The 27,157-nt window shown below is 43.8% G+C and overlaps 1 long non-coding RNA gene across 1 annotated transcript; it reads left to right on the forward strand.

The window, feature by feature from the left end:
- The first annotated feature begins 5,927 nt into the window (after positions 1–5,927).
- On the forward strand, positions 5,928–23,940 carry LOC141130059 (uncharacterized). Its single transcript, XR_012241969.1, has 2 exons — positions 5,928–6,139; positions 23,099–23,940. It is a non-coding gene; the product is annotated as an uncharacterized lncRNA (long non-coding RNA).
- The last annotated feature ends 3,217 nt before the right edge of the window (positions 23,941–27,157 follow it).

Consider the following 27,157-nt stretch of genomic DNA (forward strand, 5'->3'; position numbering starts at 1 on the left):
CAGGTGGGGGAAATCGCCTAATGGAGGTACATGTTCCAGTAAAATGTAACAAAGGTAGGGATATGCTGTCACCGGGTTCATTTCCACACACTTATGTCAATGAAGATTATTATCCTTACATAGGACACCAACAGCAAAAAGAACCTGACAAACGTGCTTCCCCTAATCTATAAGAAAAAAAAAAAAAAGAGTTGTGACTGGAGTTCTACTTTAATTGATACAGCATTCTAATTTGTTTGTATATTCAGAAACCTTACATCACCTTGCTTTCTCCCCTTTTCTGTTAGTATTGGTGAAAACATGATGCCCAATCTGTGACCCAAAGATAGATTGTGAAATGTCTCATGGAACTGTGAAAATTAGACTAAGAATAGCGTACAAAGTTATCTACCTAAAGCCAAGAACTTCGTATACTTACTGCAATACAGGTTAACTAGGCAATGGACCAAATAGCCGTAAATAAATAATTTTAAAGTCAGGTTATAATGATTTTTTTAGCAATTTTGTATTATATTTTTAGTTAAAGATCATTTCCAAGTTTATTCCCTTTGGATAATGTCAATTATTTTACTGCCAGTGTTAAGACTTGCAGGCATTAATAAATCACAACCAAGCTTTAACACCTTCCCACCTGGCCTATAGGTGATTGATGGTCGGGCAGTGGCTTTACTGTTCTGACTGGACATCATATGACGTCTTTCAGAATGGGCTGCTCGTGCGCACCCCCGGAGCGATGATTGGTGGTGCGGTGTGTCCCTCGGACACACGGCATCTCTGATCACAGTAAAGAGCCTATCACAAAAGTTCTTTATCATGTGATCATCTGTGTCCAATCACAGCTAATAATAGTGTAAATAGAAAATGCGGGTTATCGGCATTCCTCTCCCCAGGCTGACAAGACTTGAGGAGAGGAGAGCCAATAAGCGGCTTTTCTCAGTGGGGACATCTGCACTGATAATCAGTGCCCTTATTATCAGTGCAATCCCTTTAGTGATGCCCACCAGTGATGCCACACAGTGCCCAACAGTAATGCCAATCAGTACTCAGTGATGTCAATCAGTGCCTCCTTATCAGTTCCCATCAGAGATGCCTGTTAGTGCCCATCAGCGCCTCCTCATCAGTGACCATCAGTGCCGCCTATCAGTGCACATCAGTGCCGCCTATCCGTGCCTATCATTCCCACCTATCAGTGCCCAACAGTGCTGCCTCATCAGTACAGCCTCACCAGCGCACATCAGTGAAGGAGAAAAATTACTTATTTACAAAATTTTATAAGAGCAACTAAGAAAAAACTTTTTTTTCCAAAACTCTGTCTTTTTACGTTTAACAAAAAATAAACACTGTGGTGATTAAATAGCACCAAAAGAAAGATCTATCTGTCTCAAAAAAAATGATAAAAACGTTGTTTGGGTAATGACTACGCGATTGTCATTCAAAGCACAACAGTGCTGAAAGCTGAAAATTGGCCTGGGCAGGAAGGGGGTGAAAGTGCCCAGTATTGCAGTGGTTAATACATTGGTGCTGCATGTATTAATACAAACACTCAGCTCAACAAAGTGTTCATGTTTATTCTTATAGAAAGGGGTGGGGGAAGTTAAATAGAAGTAAAACAAGTCCAGGTCTACATGACAGTGAGAGGGACTCCAACATCCATCTGACCCATATCTTGTATGAGCCCCTAAGTCCCAGAGGGTCCGTGTATAGCTGCACAGAAAGTGCACAAATGGTATGTTCACCTCTGGGTGAAGGTTTACGTATCTGCTTGCTTTCTTTCCTGAGACCTGTTGGCCCCAAGTCAGCAGGCAGCTGCTCATAGAAATTGTAATTGCCTAATCACTCATGAAAGGTCGGAATGGCTGATCATTATCTTATGTTTATGAAGACGTTTGTGTTAAAAGCAGAGGGGCTTGTATATGTACTGTATATGAAAGCTACAATAATATCCTTTCAAAAGCAAACTGCAAATTTCATGAATTCAATAATGACCTGTATTTGCATGTAAAATCACTAGAATAGAGTGTATCTCTAGGCAAAACCTGTTATTTTTTTAAATTTTTGAAAGAGTGTATGAAGTCTTTATTGCTGTCCCCATTGTGGAGATTCACCCTTCTGTTTGTACTGGTGACCAATGTCACTGCGAGCGAAAGTAAGGGTGTAAGCAGTGTCTCCTTTCCAACTATGCCATGTTGCAGGCAGGGTCTACCTCTGCACGTCCAACAATGCTCAGGACCAGGTGGAGACTGCGTTCATTTAAAAAATCCAAAACCAAGGAAGTCCCCTGACTTGGAGATGAGCCTTTGCTCCCGGTTGCTATGGGAGATGGACCACTAAGGAGGGAGCCAGAACATCGACTCACTTGCCAGGGGCATATCATAAAATCAGTGGGCCTGTGTCCAAGATAAAAAGTGGGCCCTGGGCATTAAAAATAAAAAAGTGGCATGCACAGAGAGTCCTGGCAAAATGTGGGCATGGCTTAAATTTGCGGAAAAAATATTGGGCGTGGCTTAAAGGGGGGTGGTTTAATAGAATGTGAGATGACTGTGGTAATGTTAAATAAGACATGTACAGTGCAGAGTGTACGACGGTGGGTAGTATATGCAGGAGAGGGGTGTGGAGTGTATGGTGATTGGTAGTATGTGCAGGAGAGGAGTGCGGATTGTATGGAGGTGAGTAGTATGTGCAGAAGAGGAGTATGGAGTGTATGATGATGGGTAGTATGTGTAGGAGAGGAGTGCGGAGTGTATGGAGGTGAGTAGTATGTGCCGAAGAGTAGTATGGAGTTTATGGCGGTGGGTATTATGTGCAGGAAAGGAGTGCGGAGTGTATGGAGGTGGGTAGTATGTACAGGAGAGGAGTGCGGAGTGTATAGAGGTGGGTAGTATGTGCAGGAGAGGAGTATAGAGTGCATTGTGGTGGGTATTATGTGCAGGAAAGGAGTGCAGAGTGTATGGAGGTGGGTAATATGTACAGAAGAGGAGTATAGAGGGTATGGCGGTGGGCATTTTGTGCAGGAGAGGAGTGCGGAGTGTATGGTGGTGGGTAGTATGTGCAAAAGAGTAGAATGGAGTGTATGGTGGTGGGAATTATGTGCAGGAGAGGAGTGCAGAGTGTATGGAGGTGGGTAGTATGTGCAGGAGAGGAGTGCGGAGTGTATGAAGGTGGGCAGTATGTGCAGGAGAGGAGTATGGAATGTATGGTGGTGGGTATTTTGTGCAGGAGAGGAGTGACTAGTGTATGGAGGTGAGTAGTATGTGCAGGAGAGGATAGCAGAGTGTATGGAGGTGGGTAGTATGTGCAGAAGAGTAGTATGGAGTGTATGGCAGTGGGTATTATGTGCAGGATAGGAGTGGGGAGTGTATGGTGGTGGGTAGTATGTGCAGTAGAGGATTGCACAGTGTATGGAGCTGGATAGTATGTGCAGGAGAGGAGTATGGAATGTATTGTGGTGGGTATTTTGTGCAGGAGAGGAGTGCAGAGTGTATGAAGGTGGGTAGTATGTGCAGGAGAGGCGTGCAGAGTGTATGGCTGTGGGTATTATGTGGAGGATAGGAATGGGGAGTGTATGGAGGTGGGTAGTATGTGCAGGAAAGGAGTGTGGGGTTATGGAGGTGGGTAGTATGTGCAGGAGAGGAGTATAGAGTATATGGAGGTGGGTATTATAGCTTTATTAAAGCTTTTCAGCTGACAGCTACTGGAGGGAGAGGAGGAGAAGCAGCTGCCAACTGAAAAGTTATACAGGGAGATCGGTGCTTGCAGCTGTCCGCCCCACCACACCGATCATCCCTGACTGTCAAGGGACAATGTAGGTGTAGGGTAGGTCACAGTGGCCCCCTTGGGGGGCCCATGTGCAGTGAACACCCTGCACAAATGGATGATACGCCACTGCCCCTCGCTACTGGAGGACCTTCCACCTTACCAGGTACCACGCTTTATGACTGGCTGCTTCTACCTTGTTCCTTCACTTGGTTACCCAGAGCAACTACGATCTTCTTCCTTGCCTTGCCGAGTTAATCCTTTGTAGTGATGTTACTTCATACCCCATAGTGCAATTATAGACCCAGGTTCCTTTGGAATATGCCAGAACCCTTGGATAATGTAACTTTACTGTTGCAATGCAGCATGGCATTACAGAATGAATAATGTCCTGTCTATGATCCTAACTAAAATAACGTAGTGGCCCAGGCATATCTCCATGAGGTAAGAGTCCATATAGGCATTGTCCATGACCTTGATGTTGTCTGTAACTCCTGGTATCTTCAGCGCTCCCCTTGCGACTAGAGGTGGGTCATCGTACCCCCTATACTACGTTTCATTCTCTAGCCACCATTCTCCACCTGATCTGGGCTATCCCCCTATTTATATCACAGGTGGGCCTGCCAAAACCCAAAGCCCGGGAACTGAGCTGAAAATGTTTAACTATCTGCCCCAGCCTGGGCTGGCTGCTAAATAACTAACTACACATACACATTCCAACCTGCCTACAGGGGGGAATTCAAAATTTTAGAGTTGACCCCAGAACAAGAGATAAAGTGAAATCTTCTATTGGGGAGATGTATTCTGGAGACAACTATCCAAGAGGGGAATTCTCATCAGTTTGGGAGATGTTCTTTACTGTAACTTGTGGCTCAGGGAGAGGAAGTGATAGGAAAGTAATCAATGGTACACAGACAAACAAAATAATTACCTTCTCTGTTCTATCTAAACTAAAAAAAAGTTTTGACTATGCATGGATTTTATTGTGTTTCAAATGTCACTTTATCCATTGACATACCTCCTTAGACCCAGTCTGTTCAGACAGTATGGTTACCTGCTGATTTGGCACCATCCACAGGCAGCTTAACTTTTAATATGACACAAAAGTTGAATCCAACACAATTTTACTTCAGCTAATTGCAATACAGAGGATGTTTTTCTTGCCTTTTGAAGTGTAAGAAGACAATGACTTTCCTGAGCGCTGTCTCTGTCAATATTTAAAGTGGTTCTAAAGGCTCTCTGCGCAGCTCCCCCTCAGCCCCCTTAATACTTACCTGAACCCCATCTCGAACCAGCGATGTGCACAAGAGCCTTGGCTTTCCGGGGACTCTCCCTCCTCATTGTCTGTCAATCACATCCAGTGAGCCAATGAGGAGAGAGAGGGGGAGCAATTAGTGGCTCTGTGTGTGAATGGACACGCAATGCCGCGGTTTGGGAACGAGCCTGCTTGAGTGCTCCCATTGCTCTGGGGCAGGAAGGAGGGGCTAGGAGCACCAGTGAGGGACCTAAGAAGAGGTGGATCAGGGCTGCTCTGTGCAAAACCACTGCACAGAGCAGGTAAATATGATGTGATTGTTATTTAATGAAAAAAAAAAGAAAAAGAAAGCCTTTAATATAATTTTGCACTGACAGAGGGAACATAGAAGAAGTGGGGAGGGTATAGCTAAGACTAAAATAACTAGCCCTAAACAGGAGGGGAGAACAGAAGAAGACACCAAAATCACAATAGTAAACAAGTTGCAGTGGCCCACAACCGCCACTAGATGAAAGCATACAACAAAAAAATGATAACGTCATGCAGTTCAATACAAGATATAAAAAAATACATGAAAGTGGGTCCGAACACATTTTAAATCGGAGGTTGGCAAATTAAGACCCACTGATTAATCCAAGTGCAAACCTGCAAGGGGGTTTGATGTGCGCATCACTGCTTGAGCAGGTATCAGAAGTGGCAATCTGCAATTCACCCACTTGCTTCTGTATTATCTGCCAGATGACCATTGCTTACCTCTGGCAGTAATCCCCTGCACTGGGCTCTCGAAAACAACTATCTCTACAGCCTGATTGAAAAAATTTAGAGAGCCTGCTTGGTCATTCTGGCATGCACTGCAGTGTGGGCGGGAACCTAGATAGGGACTGGTACACGCTGGTTAGGGAGAGGTAGGATTGGAACACGAATAGGTTCCTGTGGAATAGAGTTAGTTGATCAGCTTAAGGTTGGTCCTGTAACCTCTGGAAACTCTCAGGTTTGGGGACCTAACTGCCAGCCTGCATCTGCAAGTGTGCAACCTTGTACCCTATGTCACCAGTGCAGCACCCTGGGAGAGCACTGTTTAAGCCTAACGAAACCTGTTTAATAAAGTGATCCTGGTGCACACTGCCACATGTAAGTCTGCCTACTTGAACTACTTTGTTACAGAACTAAAAAAAGTACTTTATTACCCATAAGGATACTTTGGGATTAAAGTGGTTGCAAAGGGTTTTTAATTCCATGCATTCTTCATGCATTGCACATCACATAATATCCCAGAAGGCATTGTCCTTCATTCAGAGGAGCAGGGGGAGCAGCTTGTCATCGGTAGGCCTGACAGCTGAACCTGGAAAAGCCGGCGCCTACCGATGATGTCCAGAAAACATGGCGGCATGGGACTGTGCGGTGGCAAAACAGAAGAGGATCTCAGCGGGACAACGCTGGATCCGCTGGGTGGGTGAGTATGTGAATTGTGCAGAAGACAACCCCGGGTAAGCAGGGGTTACCAAAAAAGGGGGGGGGGGTGAAGGTCCATTTTAAAGTCTGAAAGCAAAGTGGTGATTTTTCATAAATGGGCTACACTATACATATCATAAATGTGAGATTAAGGATGGAATTAAAGTAAAGGGGGGGGGGGCAAGTAATCATGCCAACTTGTATGCATAGATATGGAAATATTTACACTAAATAAATTAATACATTTAGTAAATGATTCTCAAATAAGGAACTTTTACCAAACTGTCTCTTGTTTTCCTTGGTTATTCTTGGATATATTTGCAGTAATGAACCAATAATTAAATAATATTTCAAAACATGAAAATTATGTTTTTATTGCATATGTAGCGCATGAAATCTGGTCACTAAAGTGGTACAGCAAAGAAGCGTAAGATTTCCCTTCTAGTACTGTTCTGGTGACAACCCAAATTTTTCTTTAACTTTCACTTTTATTTATAATGGTGAACATGACAACTAGAGAGGGTTAAACAAAAAAAATAGTTTTGCCTATAGTTATACTTTAATGTTTCCAATTTACATAAAACGGCTCTGCCAGCTGACATCTGTTCACTATGGCAGAGCAAAAAAGATTAAAAAATAACTTAAATAGCTGAAAACAAGTTAAATCTGAAGCTAGGTATGACTTTTATTGCATAGTTACATTTGTCCTGTTTGGACCAAGATAAGTATACATATCTCATATCTGACTGATCACTATGGAAGCTGGAAATCACTGCAGTAGTAGTTGCTACTATAGTGATAGCTGCAGTCTTCCAGATCCAGTGCAATGCAGTTGCCCTTCTGTAGGGTAACCACAGAAAGTCGCTCACATTACAGCAGCTCCAATCTCAGAACACCTAGTATTTATTTATTTAATACAAGATGTTCTCTGATTGGACACGGTGGTGAGGTGGGGCGGTGATGTCAAGATCTCCACCTTGTCCACTCAGAGAATACCTTGAATTTATGGGGAAAAAAGGGTGTTCTGTGAATAACAGCGGTGCGGAGGGAGCAACCCCCTGTGACTACTGTGCAGGATGGAAGCCCCTCAACATGGGACCTGGAAAATTGTGGCTAACACTGTAGTAGCAGCAACTACTACAGTGAATTTCAGCTTCCCCAAGGATAGATCAGGTATGAGACATGCTTGAGGTGATTGTAGCCGTATTACTGCACTTGCGACTTAAATAATTGAGTACTGTACTCATTGTTTTTGTATGAGATACAGTTGTGCTCATAAGTTTACACACCCTGGCAGAATTTATGATTTCTTGCCCATTTTTCAGAGAATATGAATGATAACACAAAAACTTTTCTTTCACTCATGGTTATAGGGCGTACACACAGTTGGACTTTGTTCGGATATTCCGACAACAAAATCCTAGGATTTTTTCCGACGGATGTTGGCTCAAACTTGTCTTGCATACACACGGTCACACAAAGTTGTCGGAAAATCCGATCGTTTTAAACGCGGTGACGTAAAACATGTATGTCAGGACTATAAACGGGGCAGTGGCCAATAGCTTTCATCTCTTTATTTATTCTGAGCATGCGTGGCACTTCCGTCGGATTTGTGTACACACGATCGGAATTTCCGACAACGGATTTTGTTGTCGGAAAATTTTATCTCCTGCTCTCCAACTTTGTGTGGTCGGAATTTCCGACAACACGCTCCGATCGGACATTTTCCATCGGAAAATCCGACCGTGTGTACGGGGCATTAGTGTTTGGCTGAAGCCATTTATTATCAATAAACTGTGTGTACTCTTTTTAAATCATAATGACAACAGAAACTACCCAAATGACCCTGATCAAAAGTTTACATACTCCAGTTCTTAATACCAAGTATTGCCCCCTTTAATATTAAATGGCAGCTTGAAGTCTTTTTTGGTATTTGTGGATGAGGCTCTTTATCTTCTCAGATGGTAAAGCTGCCCATTCCTCTTGGAAAAAAGCCTCCAGTTCCTGTAAATTCTTGGGCTGTCTTGCATGAATTGCATGTTTGAGATCTCCCCAGAGTGGCTCAATGATATTGAGATCAGGAGACTGAGATGGCCACTCCAGAACCTTCACTTTATTCTGCTGCGGCCATTGACAGGTCAACTTGGCCTTGTGTTTTGGATCATTGTCATGTTGGATGTCCAAGTACGTCCCATGCGCAGCTTCCTGGCTGATGAATGCAAATGTTCCTCAAGTATTTTTTGATAACATACTGCATTCATCTTGCCAACAATTTTGACCAAATTTCCTGTGCCTTTGTAGCTCACACATCCCCAAAACATCAACGATCCACCTCTTTACCTTTCATCATAGGCCATGTTGACTCCAAATGTAGCATTTATGGATGTGACCAAAAAGCTCAATTTTGGTGTCATCGCTCCAAATTACTTTGTGCCAGAAGGTTTGAGGCTTGTCTTTGTGCTGTTTGGAGTATTGTAAGCGGGATACTTTGTGGCATTTGCGTAATGGCTTTCTTCTGGCATCTCGACCATGCAGCCCATTTTTCTTCAAGTGCCTCCTTATTGTGCATCTTGAAACAGCCACACCACATGTTTTCAGAGAGTCCTTTATTTCACCTGAAGTTATTTGTGGGTTTTTCTTTGCATCCCGAACAATTTTCCTGGCAGTTGTGGCTGAAATTTTAGTTGGTCTACCTGACCGTGGTTTGGTTTCAACAGAACCCCTCAATTTCCACTTCTTGCTTAGAGTTTGAACACTGCTGATTGGCATTTTCAATTCCTTGGATTTCTTTTTATATCCCTTTCCTGTTTTATACAGTTCAACTACCTTTTCCCGCACATCCTTTGACAATTCTTTTGCTCTCCCCATGACTCAGAATCCAGAAACGTCAGTGCAACACTGGATGAAAGAGGCAAGGGTCTGTCAGGAATTCAGAAACTCGTTGACCTTTTATACACACACAGCAGGTCAGTATCCACACTACTAAATAAAGTTAGAAATAATATTATGAGCAGCCAGCACAATTTGTTGATCAGCAAAACATAAAAAATATAAAAATCTACATGCAGAGCTAAATGAAAAGTAAATCCAAGAAGGGAGAGTTGATAAATCCGTTTCAATGTATGTAAGAAAGCACACCACACCATGTGGAAATCCAATATGCTTACCAGAGAGCTGAAAAAAGCAGGCGTGTAATAAACAGACCAAGATCACAGCTCAGTTCTTCAGCTTTAAATGGAATCCCAACCAGGATTGCGGCTAAACGCCTCTGACGAAATCCTGTTGGATGAAACATGTCAGGTGGGCTGACACTAGCATGCTGAGAGCTGCAGCCATTTGAACATCATGATGCACTTGTTCCTGTACTAACCTGTAAGTTATTACAAATACATTTTTTATACTATTTTACGGACTTCACTATTGGCTGCATTATCTTTTCATTGGGTATCACTCGCCGCCTGGGTGAATGTTACACATCCCATATGAGAGCTCAAAGAAGTCTTTGCTGTATGAAAATGTCTGACGATTAGCCACAATCCTGGTTGGGATTCCATTTAAAGCTGAAGAACGGAGATGTGATCTTGGTCTGTTTATTACACGCCTGCTTTTTTCAGCTGTCTGGTAAGCAGATTGGATTACACTAATTACAAGCAAACAGATCACAGGTGAGGATGGTTACCTTTAATAGCCATTCAAACACCTTTGTGTCAACTTGTGTGCATGTTATCAGGCCAAAATCACCAGGGTATGTAAACTTTTGATCAGGGTCATTTGAGTAGTTTCTGTTATTTCTGTTATCTGTCATTATGATTTAAAAAGAGTAAACACAGTTGATACCATTCATATTCTCTGACAAATGGCAAAGAAATCATAAATTCTGCCAGGTTATGTAAACTTATGAGCACAACTGTATGTATACTTATATTGGTCCAAGCAGGACCAATGTAACTGTGCAATAAAAATCATATCTAGACTTCAGCTTTAATTGTATCTGATACACCACGCACAGATCTAATGATATAAATGTAGTCGTAGTTCAGTTAAAAATAAAAAAATTACTGTTATTATTTAAACCTGGATTTTCTTCTTCCTGCTGCATCCCCATAGTTATCCTAAAAAAAATGGTATTTGATATTAACAGATTTGCAATTCAGTTCCATCAAAGTAATGCCACCACATTATATCAACTTCAGCAAATAAAACATATACCAGGTAACCTTTCTGGTTGTTCTTGTTTTTAACGACTATTGCCAACCATCATGTTGCTAAAAAAACAGTGAGCGAATGAGATAAATTATAGGGCAGAGCTGTGAGCTGTGAGCTGTGAGCTACGTGAGCAGAGGTCTCTGCCAGGATCCCTAAGAATTATTACAAAGAGGAAGGTGACTGCACTCATCTGCGTTCACTTGGTTCTTATTTAATATCAATTTAATATAGACTGCTTCTATGTGTCTAAGAATTAACCCCATGCCATAGGACTGTATAAGGATTTTATAACCAACAGCTGTTAATATGAATTTCTCTACAAGCTGGAGGAAACTGCAACTGCAGCATTCCATGAGTTTTAGCAGTAACTACATGACCCTTGTAATAATTCCCTTGTTGTAATATTACTACTTTGTGTGTATGTGAAAGGTGAAGGGTGGCGGGAGGTCAGAAGCAGCAGCCCACATATTTCCTTAACCACTTCAGCCCTGGAAGGATTTACCCATTTCCTGACTAGGCCATTTTTTGCAATATACACTACGTCATGCGACATTGTACACAAACAAAATGTATGTCCTTTTTTCCCACAAATAGAGCTTTCTTTTGGTGGTATTTGATCACCTCTGCGATTTTTATTTTTTACACTATAAACAAAAAAATACAGACAATTTTGAAAAAGAAACAATATTTTTTACTTTTTGCTATAAGAAATATCCCCTGAAAAAATTTTAATAAAGACATTTCTTCATCAGTTTAGGCCAATATGTATTCTTCTACATATTTTTGGTAAAAAAATGGCAATAAGTGTATATTGATTGGTTTGTGCAAAAGTTCTATCCTCTGAAAAATAGGGAATATATTTAAGGCATTTTTATTATAATTTTTTTTTTTTTTTACTAGTAATGGCAGAGATCAGTGATTTTTAGCGGGACTGTGACATTGAGGCAGACAGATCTGGGACCATTGACATTTATACAGCAATCGGTGCTATAAAAATGCAATGTGTAAATGTCACTGGCAGGGAAGGGGTTGACACTAGGGGGCAATCAAGGGATTAAATGCGTTCCCTGGGAGGTGTTTCTAACTGTTGGGGGATTTGACTGAATGGAGGAGGAGAGAGATCTGCTGTTCCTGATCGCTAGGAACAGCAGATCTCTCTCTCCTCCCCTGTCAGAATGGGGATCTGTCTGTATACATTGACAGATCCCCATTCTGGCTCTCTGTGGAGCGATCGCAGGTGGCCAGTGGACATTGCGGCTGCCAGCCATGTGCATCGGCAGCGGCATCGCGCCGCACGTCTTCCACAGCTCTTAAAGCGACCGACGTACACCTACGACGGTTTGCGCAGCGGTGCCAACCCGCCGCCATTTAATGACAGCGGCTGGTCTGCAACAGGTTAATATACGTTTTAAAGTGATTGTAAAGGCTAACTGTAACTATTCTTAAAAATGTTCTCTTCCCCCCTACTCCTACCTAACCTGCATGCATATCCTGTATAAAAAAAGATCTGTGTACTTACCTTTCTTTAGTCCGGTCACAAGATTCAGTAGCTCCGGCTTCCCTGTGTAAGTGACCACTTGACAACAGCTGTAAATTCCATGATGTCACCCATAGACTTCCAAAGCCTAGCCATTGATTGCACTCCCTCCTCTCCCTTGCAGCAGCTGCTTACTGACACAGCAGAGCAGGAGCTGCAGGATCACATAACTAGGCCAGATTAAAAATGTTTTAAGAACTTCTTCCACCTGAACTTCTCCAAATCTACCAGATGCCAAAATATCAGCTCTGCCATCTATGTAAATCTCCAACACATACATATTTTACATCTTTCCCCTTTTTAAATAAAAGATGTGCTTATATAACTAAACTGTAATGCCCCATACACACGGTCGGACATTGATCGGACATTCCGACAACAAAATCCTACGATTTTTTCCGACGGATGTTGGCTCAAACTTGTCTTGCATACACACGGTCACACAAAGTTGTCGGAAAATCCGATCGTTCTGAACGCGGTGATGTAAAACACGTATGTCGGGACTCTAAATGGGGCAGTAGCCAATAGCTTTCATCTCTTTATTTATTCTGAGCATGCGTGGCACTTTGTGCGTCGGATTTGTGTACACACAATCGGAAATTACGACAACGGATTTTGTTGTCGGAAAATTTTATAGCCTGCTCTCAAACTTTGTGTGTCGCAAAATCCGATGGAAAATGTGTGATGGAGCCTACACACGCTCGGAATTTCCGACAACAAGGTCCTATCACACATTTTCCGTCGGAAAATCCGACTGTGTTTACGGGGCATAATATAGAACCAACAAGGAGTGCAGCATAGCAAGGAACAATAACAAACTGCAATATACCCTTAAAACAAAAATGCTGAGTAAAAGTCAGTGTGTGATAAAGTCTTCGAAATTAGAATATGGTTTACACACTCTTCCAGATCGAGTAACAACTTGTGGGGCTTGTAAGTCTGAAACCTCTTGCCTGTCGCCATCATAATTTTGTTGTGGTTGTGTGTTACATCCGTTTTGGAAGTGTCAATTGGCACAGCAGCAGATGGCTGTGCTTGGGGCGCTGAAGTGATCATAGGCACATGGGCAGCAGCAGTACAGTATGATTCAGGTACCTGTAGGAGGTGAAGGCGGTTCCTTACCTAGGTTTTACAATCAGAATGAACAACATAGCTGTTTGGTTGGCAGACCTTTCCATGAACCATGGCCAGTTTGTCAAACCCACGGGTTGTCTCCATCCTTACCACCTGCCCAGAGGGGAAAGATGTCTGGCCGACTTGTCATGGCTTATCTTTCCTTTTTGCCTGAGTGTAAATTAGGCAGCCTGAACATCAGTCTCAACCCTTGCCTGGAGCCGCGATGGGACCATGGGAATCAGAGCCCTAGTTCGTAGTGATAGTAAACGTTGTGTCAGAGAAGGCATGCCATCCCTAGGTGTGTTGCAAAGGTTGAGTAAGGCTGCATAAACATCAGAACCATCACGTGCACATTTCCCTAAGAGATGCTTATTCGACCGTACACTACACTCTGCAACACCAATGGCTCTAGAGTAATTGGGACTGCTAGTGACGTGCTGAAAAGCCCATTGGTGAGCAACGTTCTTGAATTCTCTACTGGAAAATGATGTTGCATCGTCAGTCATCAATTGATAGGGAATTCCATGTGTAGAAAATGTCCACTTTAATATCCTGATCACTGTGTTACTGGAAGTGTTTGGGAGAACATCAAATTCCCACCAGCCAGAGTACATACAGTGGGGACGGAAAGTATTCAGACCCCCTTAAATGTTTCACTCTTTGTTATATTGCAGCCATTTGCTAAAATCATTTAAGTTCATTTTTTTCCTCATTAATGTACACACAGCACCCCATATTGACAGAAAAACACAGAATTGTTGACATTTTTGCAGATTTATTAAAAAAGAAAAGCTGAAATATCACATGGTCCAAAGTATTCAGACCCTTTGCTCAGTATTTAGTAGAAGCACCCTTTTGATCTAATACAACCATGAGTCTTTTTGGGAAAGATGCAACAAGTTTTTCACACCTGGATTTTGGGTATCCTCTGCCATTCCTCCTTGCAGATCCTCTCCAATTCTGTCAGGTTGGATGGTAAACGTTGGTGGACAGCCATTTTTAGGTCTCTCCAGAGATGCTCAATTGGGTTTAAGTCAGGGCTCTGGCTGGGCCATTCAAGAACAGTCACGGAGTTGTTGTGAAGCCACTCCTTCGTTATTTTAGCTGTGTGCTTAGGGTCATTGTCTTGTTGGAAGGTAAACCTTCGGCCCAGTCTGAGGTCCTGAGCACTCTGGAGAAGGTTTTCATCCAGGATATCCCTGTACTTGGCCGCATTCATCTTTCCCTCGATTGCAACCAGTCGTCCTGTCCCTGCAGCTGAAAAACACCCGCCACCACCATGCTTCACTGTTGGGACTGTATTGGACAGGTGATGAGCATTGCCTGGTTTTCTCCACACATACCGCTTAGAATTAAGGCCACAAAGTTCTATCTTGGTCTCATCAGACCAAAGAATCTTATTTCTCACCATCTTGGAGTCCTTCGGGTGTTTTTTTAGCAAACTCCATGCGGGCTTTCATGTGTCTTGCACTGAAGAGAGGCTTCCGTCGGGCCACTCAGCCATAAAGCACCGACTGGTGGAGGGCTGCAGTGATGGTTGACTTTCTACAACTTTCTCCCATCTCCTGACTGCATCTCTGGAGCTCAGCCACAGTGATCTTTGGGTTCTTCCTTACCTCTCTCACCAAGGCTCTTCTCCCCCGATAGCTCAGTTTGGCTGGACGGCCAGCTCTAGGAAGGGTTCTGGTCATCCCAAACATCTTCCATTTAAGGATTATGGAGGCCACTGTGCTCTTAGGAACCTTAAGTGCAGCAGAAATTTTTTTGTAACCTTGGCCAGATCTGTGCCTTGCCACAATTCTGTCTCTGAGCTCTTCAGGCAGTACCTTTGACCTCATGATTTTCACTTGCTCTGACATGCACTGTGAGCTGTAAGGTCTTATATAGACAGGTGTGTGGCTTTCCTAATCAAGTCCAATCAGTATAATCAAACACAGCTGGACTCAAATGAAGGTGTAGAACCATCTCAAGGATGATCAGAAGAAATGGACAGCACCTGAGTTAAATATATGAGTGTTACAGCAAAGGATCTGAATACTTAGGACCATGTGATATTTCAGTTTTTTTTTTTTAAATAAATCTGCAAAAATGTCAACAATTCCGTGTTTTTCTGTCAATATGGGGTGCTGTGCGTACATTACTGAGGAAAAAAAATGAACTTAAATGATTTTAGCAAATGGCTGAAATATAACAAAGAGTGAAAAATTTAAGGGGTCTAAATACTTTCCGTCCCCACTGTATCTGCCAAGACCCGGTAATCCTTGTTTGACCACTCAAATATGTCAGCTGCTGTGATAGACCATGGTCTGTCAGGTATTTGATTAAGAGTTAAAGGTTCTCCCATCTGGTGCTGTCGTAGAGCATTGCATGGGGCACATCTGGAAACTTTCAATGTCAGTGTATATAGTGGGCCAAAACATGGTTTCACGTGCCCTTAGCTTAGTGGAATGGATGCCAGGGTGACTTTGATGGAGCTGTGTCAAGTAGTATTTCTATAGAGAGTGAGGGATTACATATCTCTAACCACACAGGATTAATCCATCACCCACTGTCAATTCTTCCCTCATAGAGTAGAATGGTCTGATGTCATGTGGGATTTCCTTAAAGGAGCCAGGCCACCCATTGAGAATTATGTTGATGAGGTGCTGACAGGTGGCATCTTCTTGTGTCTCTTGCTTAAGTTCTTGAATCCTTCTGGATAACAACACCCCATCCAGAGCCAACACGTCTTAGTCCTCAATAGCTCCAGCGAAAAAACAAGGACCCTAGAAGAGGGAAACCTTTTGTAGCCCCCGGTACAGCGGGACTTTACAGGCAAACAACAACAGTATAAAAAGATATGTTTTATTGAAAAAAGCTTAAAAAAGCATAAAAACAAGTAGATCTAAACATAGATCTCTACAGAAGGTGCTTATACAAGATACAAACAGGTTCTTTCTTATGATATATTTCTTTGTGCTTGCGATTGTGAATACATATTCCTCTGTCAGCCAGACATGTTTCAGGACGGCGTCCCTTCTTCAGAGGCGTATTGAGAAGAGAGAATATATAGGTGTATTCTGGAAGATAAGTGAGATCGATTTTACACATCAAAATATCAAATGGGACAAACATTCACATTGTGGCAAACGACCGTGTCTAGTATACATACCAGTATCCAATCCTTGAAAAACGTTATGCACAAGATTGCAAAAAAGGGCAACCTCATATCAAGAAAGAAAACGTGATTTAAAAGAAATGGAGATATGACCGCCAATTAACCAAAATTGGATATGGCGGCTTCCACCTGAGTCGGGAAAGACTCCACAAAGGCCCCCAAAAAGAGGAGGACGAGCCCCGCCGGATCTGTAAACGAACCCTAAAAGAAGGTTTATACAGATTATTGAGTTAGGTTCTCTTGGAATATGTAAAATATACAAAAAGCATAAAGAGTACCCTATAAATCTTTTTAGATTGTCTGATAAAGGCGATTCAGTTCGCGATTCAGTTCGCATAGGTAGCGCTATACAAGTCACTCACTCACTCACTCACTCATAAATGTTCAAAAAAAAGAGAAAAGGAAAACTATGAATACATATTTTTGTCGTTTCAGTATAAGTTCTGCAGCCTTATGTTGTAATTGTAGAAAAAATGTCTTTTTTCTTTTTAATATGCATTTTGTTTATTTAAGACAAAAAAAAAAAAAGTGAAGAGTACAAAAAAACGCATTGTTAGCTTTGATAGAGACATCGATGCAATTTATGCCAAAATACTCCCTTTTAAAGATTTGCCCATTTTTAAAGAACATGAGGAAAAAATCAAAATCCGGTTAAATCAAAAATCTCAGGAAAGGTTGATAACAAGGGACAAAAAATTCTGGAGAGATAAGAGAGTTTTCCAGGAGGGAACAGCGTATAAATGGCATCAAACTAATCCAACTCAACGCCCACATAGGGGAAATCTGAATAGAACTTTAACCACTTGACCACTGGGCACTTAAACCCCCTTAATAACCAGACCAATTTTCAGCTTTTGGTGCTCTCACATTTTGAATGACAATTACTCAGTCATGCAACACTGTATCTATATGAATTTTTTGTCCTTTTTTTCACACAAATAGAGCTTTCTTTTGGTGGTATTTAATCACCGCTGGGTTCTTTATTTTTTGCGCTATAAAAGAAAAAAGACCGAAAAATCTGTAAAAAAATAAATTTTTCTTCGTTTCTGTTATAAAATTTTGAAAATTAGTAATTTTTCTTCATATATTTTGGCCAAAATTTATACCGCTACATATCTTTGGTAAAAATAACCCAAATTAGTGTATATTATTTGGTCTTTGTGAAAGTTATAGCGTCCACAAGCTATGGTGCCAATATCTGAAAATTGATCACACCTGAAGTACTGACGGCCTATCTCATTTCTTGAGACCCTAATGCCGCGTACACACGAGCGGACTTTCTATCCTACTTGGTCCGGCACACTTTCCGACGGACTTTGTCCGCCAGGTGCGCCGGACTTTAAAACGAACGGACTTGCCCACACACGCCGGGATTTTCCGGCGGGCTAAGTCCGCCCGTCTTTCCGACGGACTTTCGGCGGACTTTCAGAATGAACGGACTTGCCCACACACGGACAAGTCCGTTCATTTTGAACGTGACTCAGGTGCGACGGGACTAGAAAAGGATGTCAATCTTGCCGCTTTTATCGGCTAGATTGACACCTTGCGAGCCCCGTCGCGGGGCATACCAGGCCCTTAGGTCTGGTATGGATTATAAAGGGGAACCCCGCTACGCCGAAAAAACGGCGTGGGGCCCCCCCTAAAATCCATACCAGACCCCGATCCGAGCACGCAGCCTGGCCGGTCAGGAAAGGGGGTGGGGACGAGCGAGCGCCCCCCCCCTCCTGAACCGTACCAGGCCGCATGCCCTCAACATGGGGGGTGGGTGCTTTGGGGGAGGGGGGCGCCCTGCGCCCCCCCCCCCAAAGCACCTTGTCCCCATGTTGATGAGGACAAGGGCCTCTTCCCGACAACCCTGGCCGTTGGTTGTCGGGGTCTGCGGGCGGGGGCTTATCGGAATCTGGGAGCCCCCTTTAATAAGGGGGCCCCCAGATCCCGGCCCCCCACCCTATGTAAATGAGTATGGGGTACATGGTACCCCTACCCATTTACCTAGGAAAAAATTGTAAGTAATAAAACACACTACACAGGTTTTTAAAATATTTTATTAAACAGCTCCGGGGGGGGGATCTTCCTCCGGCTTCGGGGGTCTTCTTCCGGCTTCGGGGGTCCCTCCGCTTCATCTTCTCCCGGCGTCCGGTTGGTTCTTCTCCGCTCTCCGGCCTCTTCTCCCGGTGTCGCAGGTCTTCGGCCGGCCCCTCCGCTCTCTTCATGTAGCTCTATTGCGAGCGGAGGTCCGGACTTCTGGGCTTCTTGGCTTCTTGGCTTCTTGGCTTGGCTTGGCTTCTCTTCTCTTCCCCCAGATGTTGACACGACGCTCTCTCCGGCTGGACTGGTTTCTGAGGGCTGCGTTGTGACTTATATAGGCGGAGACCCCGCCCCCATATGATGTCACAGTCCCTGGGCATGCTGGGACTGTGACGTTTTAGGGGGCGTGGTCGACCACGCCCCCTAAAACGTCACAGTCCCAGCATGCCCAGGGACTGTGACATCATATGGGGGCGGGGTCTCCGCCTATATAAGTCACAACGCAGCCCTCAGAAACCAGTCCAGCCGGAGAGAGCGTCGTGTCAACATCTGGGGGAAGAGAAGAGAAGCCAAGCCAAGCCAAGAAGCCAAGAAGCCAAGAAGCCCAGAAGTCCGGACCTCCGCTCGCAATAGAGCTACATGAAGAGAGCGGAGGGGCCGGCCGAAGACCTGCGACACCGGGAGAAGAGGCCGGAGAGCGGAGAAGAACCAACCGGACGCCGGGAGAAGATGAAGCGGAGGGACCCCCGAAGCCGGAAGAAGACCCCCGAAGCCGGAGGAAGATCCCCCCCCCGGAGCTGTTTAATAAAATATTTTAAAAACCTGTGTAGTGTGTTTTATTACTTACAATTTTTTCCTAGGTAAATGGGTAGGGGTACCATGTACCCCATACTCATTTACATAGGGTGGGGGGCCGGGATCTGGGGGCCCCCTTATTAAAGGGGGCTCCCAGATTCCGATAAGCCCCCGCCCGCAGACCCCGACAACCAACGGCCAGGGTTGTCGGGAAGAGGCCCTTGTCCTCATCAACATGGGGACAAGGTGCTTTGGGGGGGGGGCGCAGGGCGCCCCCCTCCCCAAAGCACCCACCCCCCATGTTGAGGGCATGCGGCCTGGTACGGTTCAGGAGGGGGGGGGCGCTCGCTCGTCCCCACCCCCTTTCCTGACCGGCCAGGCTGCGTGCTCGGATCGGGGTCTGGTATGGATTTTAGGGGGGGCCCCACGCCGTTTTTTCGGCGTAGCGGGGTTCCCCTTTATAATCCATACCAGACCTAAGGGCCTGGTATGCCCCGCGCTCGCCGCAATAGGAAGATTTGTTTTTCCTATTGCAGCGAGCGCGAGATGCAATACCATCCCCTCGTGTCGTATTTGGTCCGTCGGACCAGCCTACACACGAGCGGGCTTTCTGTCGGACCAGCACACACACGAGCGGACTTTCCGCCCGAAACTGAGTCCGACGGAAAGATTTGAAACTTTCTTCAAATCTAGGTCCGGCGGGCTTTTGGGAAGAAGTCCGCCGGAAAAGTCCGCCGCCGCCCACACACGGGCGGATTGTCCGGCACACTCTGGTCCGCCGGACCAAGTATGCCGGAAAGTCCGACCGTGTGTACGCGGCATTACATGCCAGAAAAGTACAAATACCCCCCAAATGACCCCTTTTTGGAAAGAAGACATTCCAAGGTATTTAGAAAGATGCATGGTGAGTTTTTTGAAGTTGTCATTTTTTCCCACAATTCTTTGCAAAATCAAGTTTTTTTTTTTCTTTTTTTTTTTTTTTCACAAAATTGTCATATTAGCAGGTTATTTCTCACACACAGCATATGCATACCACAAATTACACCCCAAAACACATTCTGCTATTACTCCTGAGTATGGTGATACCACATGTGTGAGACTTTTACACAGCGTGGCCACATACAGAGGCCCAACATGCAGGGAGCACCTTCAGGCGTTCTGGAGCACCCAGGCCAATTCTGACATTTCTCTCCTACATGTAAAAATCATCATTTATTTGCTAGAAAATTACATAGAACCCCAAAACATTATATATGTTTTTTTAGCAAAGACCCTAGGGAATACAATAGCGGTCATTGCAACTTTTTATCTCGCACGATATTTGCGCAGCAATTTTTCGAACGCGTTTTTTTTGGAAAAAAAAAAGTTTTTTGCTTTAAAAAAAAAACAAAACAGTAAGGTTAGCCCAATGTTTTTGCATAATATGAAATATGAAGTTACGCCGAGTACATAGATACCTAACATGTCACCTTTCAAAATTGCACACGCTTGTGGAATGGCGCCAAACTTCGCCACCTAAAAATCTCCATAGGCGACTCTTTAAAATTTTTTACTGGTTACAAATTTTGAGTTACAGAGGAGGTCTAGGGCCAAAATTATTGCTCTCGCTCTACTGATCGCAGCGATACCTCACATGTGTGGTTTGAACACCGTTTTCATATGTGGGCGGGACTTACGTATGCGTTCGCTTCTGCATGCGAGCACACGGACAGGGGCGCTTTAAAAAATTTTTAATTTTTTTTTATTGTTCATTTTACTTTATTTATTTTAGTTTGACACTTTTTTCCCCCAAAAAATTTTTTTGATCACTTTTATTCCTATTACAAGGAATGTAAACATCCCTTATAATAGGAATATGGCATGACAGGTCCTCTTTACAGTGAGATATGGGGTCAATAAGACCCCAGATCTCACCTCTAGGCTGTGCCTGAAATTAAAAAAAAAAAAAAAAAAAAAAAACATCCTGGCTTCGATCGTAGCGGTGAGTCGGTAGAAGCACCGGAGGGCGGCGGGAGGGGGGACGTCCCCTCTCGCCTCCCGTAAGAACGATCAAGCAGTGTAACAGCCGCTATGATCGTTCTTATGGTGTTGGAATCGCCGGCTGAAAAAGATGATATCTGAATGATGCCTGTAGCTGCACCCATCATTCAGATATCCCCACACAAAGTCAAGGACGTCGTATGACGGAAGGCCGGAAGTGGTTAAAACGCTTTTTTTTTTTTTAACACAAAGTTGTCCATTTATACAATATTTATAACACATAGCATATACATATCAAAAATGACACCCCAAAATAGATTCTCCTACTCCTCCTGAGTACGGCGATACCACATGTGTGAGACTTCCACAGCCTGGCCACATACAGAGGCAGAGTATGGCTGAGCATGGCTGGGTATGGCTGAGCATGGCCGAGTATGGCTGAGCATGGCCGAGTATGGCTGAGCATGGCTGGGTATTGCAGAGTATCGCCGAGTATGACTGGGTATGGCAGAGTATGGCTCAGCATGGCTGGGTATTGCAGAGTATCGCTGAGTATGACTGGGTATCGCCGAGTATGACTGGGTATGGCAGAGTATGGCTGGGTATTGCGGGGTATTGCAGAGTATTGCAGGTTATGGCAGAGTATTGCAGATTTTTGCGGGGTATTGCAGAGCATGGCTGGGTATGGCAGAGTATGGCAGAGTATGGCTGGGTATCACTGAGTATTGCAGAGTATGGCTGGGTATCACTGAGTATTGCAGAGTATGGCTGGGTATCACTGAGTATTGCAGAGTATGGCTGGGTATCACTGAGTTTTGCAGAGTATGGCTGGGTATCACTGAGTATTGCAGAGTATGGCTGGGTATCACTGAGTATTGCAGAGTATGGCTGGGTATCACTGGGTATGGCAGAGTATTGCGGGGTATTCCAGGGTATGGCAGAGTATTGCGGGGTATTCCAGGGTATGGCAGAGTATTGCGGGGTATTCCAGGGTATGGCAGAGTATTGCGGGGTATTCCAGGGTATGGCGGGGTATTGCGGAGTATGGCGGGGTATTGCGGTGTATGGCGGGGTATTGCAGGGTATGGCAGAGTATTGCGGAGTATGGCAGAGTATGGCGGGGTATTGCGGAGTATGGCAGAGTATTGCGGGGTATTGCAGGGTATGGCAGAGTATTGCAGGGGTATTGCAGGGTATGGCAGAGTATTGCAGGGGTATTGCAGGGTATGGCAGAGTATTGCAGGGGTATTGCAGGGTATGGCAGAGTATTGCAGGGGTATTGCAGGGTATGGCAGAGTATTGCAGGGGTATTGTGGGGCATACCAGAGTACTGTGGGGCATTGCAGAGGGCATTGCAGGGCATGCATAGTAGTGGGGATGGCTGAGCATGGATGGATGGATGGATGGCTGGATGTCTCTGTGCAGCGCTGTGGGCACTACACATGCAGCCCACAACGCTGCAGCCATCCATCCATCCCCCTCTCCGCTCACAGTGTACCGATCGGTACACAGAGGGGAGGAGAGGAGAGGAACCGGCGTCATCAGATGTCATTTGACGGAGCGATCACATGGTCAACGGCCGCGATCAGCGGCCATTTACCGGGATCTGTGATGCGCCGGGTCTCACGGATGCTCTCGAGTGCGCGCCCTAGGGGGCGCGCGAGAGCAGAATTCTGGGAGGACGTCCCTGGACCTCCTCCCAGAGTTAAACAACCGCCCTGTAGCCGTCATTTGGCTATGGGCCGGTTGTTAAGCGGTTAAGAAACTCTGAATCTAATTCTTCTTTGAATTCTTCTGTTTCATCTTCTTCCCACAATAGACACAGAAATCGTAAACCACAAAAGAACAAAAGACCACCCTCTGGGGATGACCCGGCGTGCAACAAGAAAAGAATCACGGACACTGCTGCCACTTCATCTACTCTTAATCCTTCTCTTAATGGTAAAGGTAATACATGTGGTGGTAATCAGCTTTCTGCAGTAGGACCTACTGGTGTAGGGTCCAATATACCGACACTCACGGATGACATTTCTTTATCTTCTATCACTACTACTTTACTTCAATCAGATCAAGATTTTTAAGTCCACTAAGTGGAGGTGAAGCCTCCGGACTTTCAAAACCCCCACATACCCCTTCTCTTTCTTCATCTAACACTCAAAACATAATTAACCTCTCTGATTATCCACTCTCACAAGCTGAAAGGGATCTATTGTACAAAGGTCTTAGCTTCTGTCCAGATGCGGATCTAGACACTTTTTCAGTAATAAAAGACCTTCATCTTTTTGCCCGAAAACTCTATTATAAGAGTCTTTTTTCAAAGGAAAAAGAAAAAAAATACTTCCCAAATGAAGACTAAGGAATCAGACGAAGCGCTAGATGATCTTCTAACACTCCTCGAGGAACAAGATCCTAGCGATTTGATTGATTCAATAGACATTGAAAGTCTTTTAGAAGAACATATTTCTAAAGAAGCCCCTCTACGGTCAGATAGACAAGAAAAGTTCAAAAAGAAATCAGACAAATTTCCACCTTTTACAAGCAACCCCAATTTAGCAGCATTTATAGCGTCCACCACATCAGAAATAAAAAAAAATAAAAAAAAAAACAAATCAAAAACATCTTATAATAACCTTAGCAAAGACGAACAGCTAGCTTTGGAAACTCTAAAAAGAGAACATTCCCTCACGATTAAGCCATCGGACAAAGGTGGAAACATCGTTATCATGACAAACGAGCAGTATAGAGCAATGTTTGTCAAGGTCGTCACAAACCCATCGTGGTATAAACCCATCTCAAAAGGCACCATGGACAAGTTCAATGCTGCCTTTTATGATTTGGTAGATGAAGCATTCTGTAATGGGGCTATCAATAAAGACGTTTGGGAATACATCAGAACACCATACCCTCGCACTCCCACCCTGTACTGCCTTCCTAAAATTCACAAAAATCAAAAAATTCCCCCAGGCCATCCCATCATTTCTGGAAATGGCTCTATAACCGAAAATTTAAGTAAATTTGTAGATAGCCATTATAAGACCCTATGTTGCAGGTTTATTTTCATACATCAAGGACACCATTCACCTATTGCAAAACTTGGAAGGCTTGCATATATCACCCCATTCGCTTCTGGTTGCCATAGACGTAGAAGCGTTGTACAAATCTATTCCGCACAATCTAGGCCTTTCAGCTATCGGACACATTCTGTGACAATCCCATAAGGATGACCGAAAATTAAACTCTTTCTTATTGAATGCATTGGATTTCATTCTCACGCATAACATCTTTTCTTTCGATGGTTCCCACTACCTCCAGGTGCAGGGGGTTGCGATGGGGACTTGTTGTGCCCCATGGTATGCCAACCTGTACCTGGGGGAGTGGGAACAATCCTTACTATCCGATGACAATCTCTCGTCATATACCACCCATGTAGCAGCATGGTTCAGGTATATAGACGACATACTGATGATATGGAATGGCACACCAGAAGCTCTACATAGCTTCATACAAATTATGAATCAAAATAAATTCAATCTATACTTCACTATGACCTGTAATGACACCGCCATTACCTTTCTGGATCTAAGCATAACTAAATTCACAGACGGCTCCTTATCCTTATCTCTATCAGAAAGAGACCGCTGGAAATACTATCCTACATGCATCAAGTTCACATCCCAAGTCACTAGTCTTATCTATTCAGTACGGGCAATATTTAAGACTAAGACGCAACTGCTCTACTGACACTGAATTTGTTCATGAGGCAAATAAACTTAAGGCAAGACTTTTAAATCGAGGCTATTCGCCTACATGTCTGAAAAAAGCTTTTAGACAAGCACGAGGACAACTGAGACACAACATTCTTTTTCCTAAAAAAAATCAAAAGATTCCCAATCAGTCACCAGGCTAATAACCACCTATAACAAACAGCATGGGACTATTAAAAGCATCCTACAAAAACATTGGCATCTGTTACAAATTGATCCTAATCTAAAACCACATGTATCCATGACACCCACTATCACTTTCAGACGAGCTCGCTCATTGAGGGATCATTTAGTAAAAAGTGAATATACCGGCACTTTCCGCTCTGATACATGCAAAAGACTTGGAACGTTCACTTGTGGTGGATGTCCTTGCTGTCGTTACATGAATACACAGACCAAATTCAAATTACCGAATGGCAATACATATAGGCCCAGACATTTTGCTAACTGCAAGACATTTTGGGTCATCCACCTTCTTACATGCCTATGTAAATGCTTTTACGTTGGTAAAACAAAATTGGAGTTTCATAAAAGAGCAGCACGACACATCACAAGCATGAGGCAGGCGGACCCGGACCTCCCTCTGGGGCGACATGTGCGAGACCATCACACAGGCAAGTTTTCCCTTATCCATTTCACCATTCTTGACCGGATTCATCCGGACAACAGGGGCGGTGATTGGAATAAGATTTTGCTCCAGAGGGAGGTCCGTTGGATCGCGAGTCTCAATGCAACTCAATTTCCAGGCCTCAATACCCAAATGAGTTTCCGCCCATTCTTGGACGGTTTTGTATTAGGTGGATGCGAAAAAGAATAACTCACAATATTTGAGATATGCTATCCCTTTAAAAATTATCCAACAAATACCTAGGATATGCATGCTCTAATAATATACCGAAGATATTTATGTTTGATGCAATAAATTGTACCCTCGTAGGGTATTTTTTCCTTTTCTTTTTCCTCTTTTGGAATGCTGTTGACATTAAGATATATATATAACATACTTATCAAAATATTTAGGAATGCTGTATATACTGCTATACATAAAATGCATCTAATATGTCTATGTTTCTTCAACTGTCAACAATGTACTTATAACTATTGGTATGTTGTAATCCTGGTCTCCTCTGTTTTCTTTATATGTAATGTTACCCAAGTACCCACTGTTATTGATGTCTCAAACATTGCTTTGCATCCATTTATATTTGGTACCATTCCATTTTGTGCATTCAATCGTGTCTACAGAAATGTTTTCCCCCCAAAAAATAACGGAAATTAAACCATATATAATCTTTGAGATAACTATGTATCAAATTTATCCCTTTTTTTGCTATCCATTTAGTCTCGGTTTTAGCTCTGCCCGGCGCACGGGGGCCATGTTTTTTCCCCATTTTGGCGGAGGCATGGCCTTCATTTTGCACCACAGGCTTGCCCGGTCAGATTCGGGCGTGCTTTTGTGGTGTTTTACGCGCCGGTGGGACCTATCTGCATGGCGCTCCCCCGGTGCGTAGGCGCTGGGCGGGCGCCGTGCAGGTCTGTCCCTGGGGCCCCCCTTTGGACGTTCCCAATCCTGGGTCCCCAATGATCCCTTAAGAAACTCTATAAAAATTTCATTTTTCACTTTTTATTTTTAGTTTTTAGTTTTATGATTTGTATTTGCCTTGATTTTTCCAGGTGTTCTCTCATCTTAGTGATGCTTGATTATATCCCGAGCAACCTATCACACAGGTTTTATCCCCTTTTTCCCCATCTTTTCTCCCCTCCTCCGCATCGGCCTATCAGCACTGCTCTAGGCGTGACGTCATTGTGTCATACGCGATGACGTGTCCTTCCTGTTCTATCTACATTGCCATCTAAAAAACTTAGTCTGTGCACATTGCCGAGTTATGACGCAAGTGTGTAGTATGCGACGGCGCTGTTTTGTCCTTACCTTGCTGACACCTATGCAATTAACTACAATGTGCAGGCGCCAGCGGGTTTAAAAACCGCAATCAGCACATGTTCAGTGCCAAACACACCTGCCAATAACATCTATGCTCAAACTTTGTTTGAAACCTGAGCCTAAGAAAGTAAGTAGGAAACTTATTACTTTTTCTTCCATATCATCTCTATAC

Source organism: Aquarana catesbeiana, linkage group LG02 (genome assembly GCF_042186555.1).
Source record: "Aquarana catesbeiana isolate 2022-GZ linkage group LG02, ASM4218655v1, whole genome shotgun sequence".
Taxonomy (NCBI): Eukaryota; Metazoa; Chordata; class Amphibia; order Anura; family Ranidae; genus Aquarana; species Aquarana catesbeiana.